This window comes from Aegilops tauschii, chromosome 3 (assembly GCF_002575655.3).
Source record: "Aegilops tauschii subsp. strangulata cultivar AL8/78 chromosome 3, Aet v6.0, whole genome shotgun sequence".
Classification (NCBI taxonomy): Eukaryota; Viridiplantae; Streptophyta; class Magnoliopsida; order Poales; family Poaceae; genus Aegilops; species Aegilops tauschii.
Window position 1 is genome coordinate 155,776,264 of NC_053037.3, and position 5,444 is coordinate 155,781,707.

The following is a 5,444-nucleotide window of genomic DNA, read 5'->3' on the forward strand; positions in this document are numbered from 1 at the left end:
CCGAGAGGAAACAATGCATGTTTGATGACGAAAGGGAGATAGCTTCCTCTTACGGCCTTCAAATTTTTTCCTATATGTTTAACGTGCACTAATACAACTGTCATGTGAAAATTTGGTAAATTTCGGGGGTCATTTGACGTTTTAAAGACATTTAAGTGATTTCCAACCATTTAATGACCGTAATTCAAATTTGAACTACATCTACATGCAACGCCTATCAAAAACGGTTTGAAAAATCATATATGTGTACTTGTGTGCTAGTTAATTCCATGTGCAGTAAATTAGAAGGAATTTTCAACCATATTGGTCTCACGACATGGACACATGCATACGTATGGATGGAGTGACATGGCATTTTAATTAAAAAAAGTAGAAAAATGACCAGAAACACATGAAACCTTGGTTGATGTAATGTCATGCCACCAAGATGATGTGGTATAGAAATTGGCATTTTGACGAACGTTTGGACACACGCCCCTCACAAACCGGAGCAACTCGCTAGAAGGTTTGTGGTTCCGAGAGGGAACAATGCATGTTTGATGACGAATGGGAGATAGCTTCCTCCTACAGGCGTCAGTTTTTTGGCTATGTTTAACGTGCACTAATACAACTGTCATGTGAAAATTTGGTAAATTTCAGGGGTCATTTGACTTTCTAAAGACATTTAAGTGATTTTCTAACCATTTAATGACCGTAACACATTTGAACTACATCTACATGCAAGGCCTAACCAAAACGGTTTGAAAAATCATATTTTTGTGTACTTGTGTGCGAGTTAATTCCATGTGCAGTAAATTCGAATGAATTTTCAAACATATTGGTGTCAAGGCATGGGCGCATGCATGGAGTGCATGCCATGGAATTTTAATTCCAAAACATAACAAATGATCAGAAAAACTTGAAACCTTGCTTGATTTAATGCCATGCCACCAAGATGATGTGGTAAAAAATTGGCCTGTTTTATGATAGTTTGGACACACACCCCTCACAAACCGGAGCAACTCACTAGAAGGTTCGTGGTTCCGAGAGGGAACAATGCATGTTTGCTGACGGACGGGAGATAGCTTCCTCTTACGGCCTTCAACTTTTTTCTACGTCTAACGTGCACTACTACAACTGTAATGTGAATTTTTGGAAATTTCTAGGGGTCATTTGACCTTTTAAAGACATTTAAGTGATTTTCTAACCATTTAATGACCGTAATTCAAATTTGAACTACATCTACATGCAACGCCTAACCAAAATGTTTTGAAAAATCATATATGTTTACTTGTGTGCGAGTTAATTCCATGTGCAGTAAATTAGAAGAAATTTTCATCCATATTGGTCTTACGTCATGGACACATGCATACGTATGGATGGAGTGACATGGCATTTTAATTCAAAAAAAGTAGAAAAATGACCAGAAACACATGAAACCATGGTTGATGTAATGTCGTGCCACCAAGATGATGTGGTAAAGAATTTTGCATGTTTGACGAACGTTTGGACACGCACCCCTCACAAATCGGAGCAACTCGCTAGAAGGTTCGTGGTTCCGAGAGGGAACAATGCATGTTTGATGATGAACGGGAGATAGCTCCCTCTTACGGCCTTCAAATTTTTTCCAATACGTTTAACGTGCACTAATAGAACTGTCATGTGAAAATTGGGTAAATTTCAGGGGTCATTTGACCTTTTAAGGACATTTAAGTGATTTTCTAACCATTTAATGACCGTAAGTCAAATTTGAACTACATCGACATGCAACGCCTAACCAAAACGGTTTGAAAAATCATATATGTGTACTTATGTGCCAGTTAATTCCATGTGCAGTAAATTAGAAGGAATTTTGAACCATATTGGTCTCACGACATGGACACATGCATACGTTTGCATGGAGTGACATGGCATTTTAATTCAAAAAAAAGTAGAAAAATGACCAGAAACACATGAAACCTTGGTTGATGTAATGTCATGCCACCAAGATGATGTGGTATAGAAATTGGCATTTTGACGAACGTTTGGACACACGCCCCTCACAAACCGGAGCAACTCGCTAGAAGGTTCGTGGTTCCGAGAGGGAACAATGCATGTTTGATGACGAATGGGAGATAGCTTCCTCCTACAGGCTTCAATTTTTTGGCTACGTTTAACGTGCACTAATACAACTGTCATGTGAAAATTTGGTAAATTTCAGGGGTCATTTGACTTTCTAAAGACATTTAAGTGATTTTCTAACCATTTAATGACCGTAACACAAATTTGAACTACATCTACATGCAAGGCCTAACCAAAACGGTTTGAAAAATCATATTTTTGTGTACTTGTGTGCAAGTTAATTCCATGTGCAGTAAATTCGAATGAATTTTCAAACATATTGGTGTCAAGGCATGGGCGCATGCATGGAGTGCATGCCATGGAATTTTAATTCCAAAAAATAAAAAATGATCAGAAAAACTTGAAACCTTGCTTGATTTAATGCCATGCCACCAAGATGATGTGGTAAAAAATTGGCCTGTTTTATGATAGTTTGGACACACACCCCTCACAAACCGGAGCAACTCACTAGAAGGTTCGTGGTTCCGAGAGGGAACAATGCATGTTTGCTGACGGACGGGAGATAGCTTCCTCTTATGGCCTTCAACTTTTTTCTATGTCTAACGTGCACTACTACAACTGTAATGTGAATTTTTGGAAACTTCTAGGGGTCATTTGACCTTTTAAAGACATTTAAGTGATTTTCTAACCATTTAATGACCGTAATTGAAATTTGAACTACATCTACATGCAACGCCTAACCAAAATGTTTTGAAAAATCATATATGTTTACTTGTGTGCGAGTTAATTCCATGTGCAGTAAATTAGAAGGAATTTTCAACCATATTGGTCTCACGACATGGACACATGCATACGTATGGATGGAGTGACATGGCATTTTAATTCAAAAAAAGTAGAAAAATGACCAGAAACACATGAAACCTTGGTTGATGTAATGTCATGCCACAAAGATGATGTGGTAAAGAATTTTGCATGTTTGACGAACGTTTGGACACGCACCCCTCACAAATCGGAGCAACTCGCTAGAAGGTTCGTGGTTCCGAGAGGGAACAATGCATGTTTGATGACGAACGGGAGATAGCTCCCTCTTACGGCCTTGAAATTTTTTCCTATACGTTTAACGTGCACTACTACAACTCTAATGTGAATTTTTGGAAACTTCTAGGGGTCATTTGACCTTTTAAGGACATTTAAGTGATTTTCTAACCATTTAATGACCGTAATTCAAATTTGAACTACATCTACATGCAACGCCTAAACAAAATGTTTTGAAAAATCATATATGTTTACTTGTGTGCGAGTTAATTCCATGTGCAGTAAATTAGAAGGAATTTTCAACCATATTGGTCTCACGACATGGACACATGCATACGTATGGATGGACTGACATGGCATTTTAATTCAAAAAAAGTAGAAAAATGACCATAAACACATGAAACCTTGGTTGATGTAATGTCATGCCACAAAGATGATGTGGTAAAGAATTTTGCATGTTTGACGAACGTTTGGACACACGCCCCTCACAAACCGGAGCAACTCGCTAGAAGGTTCGTGGTTCCGAGAGGGAACAATGCATTTTGATGACGAATGGGAGATAGCTTCCTCCTACAGGCGTCAGTTTTTTGGCTATGTTTAACGTGCACTAATACAACTGTCATGTGAAAATTTGGTAAATTTCAGGGGTCATTTGACTTTCTAAAGACATTTAAGTGATTTGCTAACCATTTAATGACCGTAACACAAATTTGAACTACATCTACATGCAAGGCCTAACCAAAACGGTTTGAAAAATCATATTTTTGTGTACTTGTGTGCGAGTTAATTCCATGTGCAGTAAATTCGAATGAATTTTCAAACATATTGGTGTCAAGGCATGGGCGCGTGCATGGAGTGCATGCCATGGAATTTTAATTCCAAAAAATAAAAAATGATCAGAAAAACTTGAAACCTTGCTTGATTTAATGCCATGCCACCAAGATGAAGTGGTAAAAAATTGGCCTGTTTTATGATAGTTTGGACACACACCCCTCACAAACCGGAGCAACTCACTAGAAGGTTCGTGGTTCCGAGAGGGAACAATGCATGTTTGCTGACGGACGGGAGATAGCTTTCTCTTACGGCCTTCAACTTTTTTCTACGTCTAACGTGCACTACTACAACTCTAATGTGAATTTTTGGAAACTTCTAGGGGTCATTTGACCTTTTAAAGACATTTAAGTGATTTTATAACCATTTAATGACCGTAATTCAAATTTGAACTACATCTACATGCAACGCCTAACCAAAATGTTTTGAAAAATCATATATGTTTACTTGTGTGCGAGTTAATTCCATGTGCTGTAAATTAGAAGGAATTTTCAACCATATTGGTCTCACGACGTGGACACATGCATACGTATGGATGGAGTGACATGGCATTTTAATTCAAAAAAAGTAGAAAAATGACCAGAAACACATGAAACCTTGGTTGATGTAATGTCATGCCACAAAGATGATGTGGTAAAGAATTTTGCATGTTTGACGAACGTTTGGACACGCACCCCTCACAAATCGGAGCAACTCGCTAGAAGGTTCGTGGTTCCGAGAGGGAACAATGCATGTTTGATGACGAACGGGAGATAGCTCCCTCTTACGGCCTTCAAATTTTTTCTTATACGTTTAACGTGCACTAATAGAACTGTCATGTGAAAATTTGGTAAATTTCAGGGGTCATTTGACCTTTTAAGGACATTTAAGTGATTTTCTAACCATTTAATGACCGTAAGTCAAATTTGAACTACATCGACATGCAACGCCTAACCAAAACGGTTTGAAAAATCATATATGTGTACTTATGTGCCAGTTAATTCCATGTGCAGTAAATTAGAAGGAATTTTGAACCATATTGGTCTCACGACATGGACACATGCATCCGTATGCATGGAGTGACATGGCATTTTAATTCAAAAAAAGTAGAAAAATGACCAGAAACATATGAAACCTTGGTTGTTGTAATGTCATGCCACCAAGATGATGTGGTATAGAAATTGGCATTTTGACGAACGTTTGGACACACGCCCCTCACAAACCGGAGCAACTCGCTAGAAGGTTCGTGGTTCCGAGAGGGAACAATGCATGTTTGATGACGAATGGGAGATAGCTTCCTCTTACGGCCTTCAACTTTTTTCTACGTCTAACGTGCACTACTACAACTCTAATGTGAATTTTTGGAAACTTCTAGGGGTCATTTGACCTTTTAAAGACATTTAAGTGATTTTCTAACCATTTAATGACCGTAATTCAAATTTGAACTACATCTACATGCAACGCCTAACCAAAATGTTTTGAAAAATCATATATGTTTACTTGTGTGCGAGTTAATTCCATGTGCAGTAAATTAGAAGGAATTTTCAACCATATTGGTC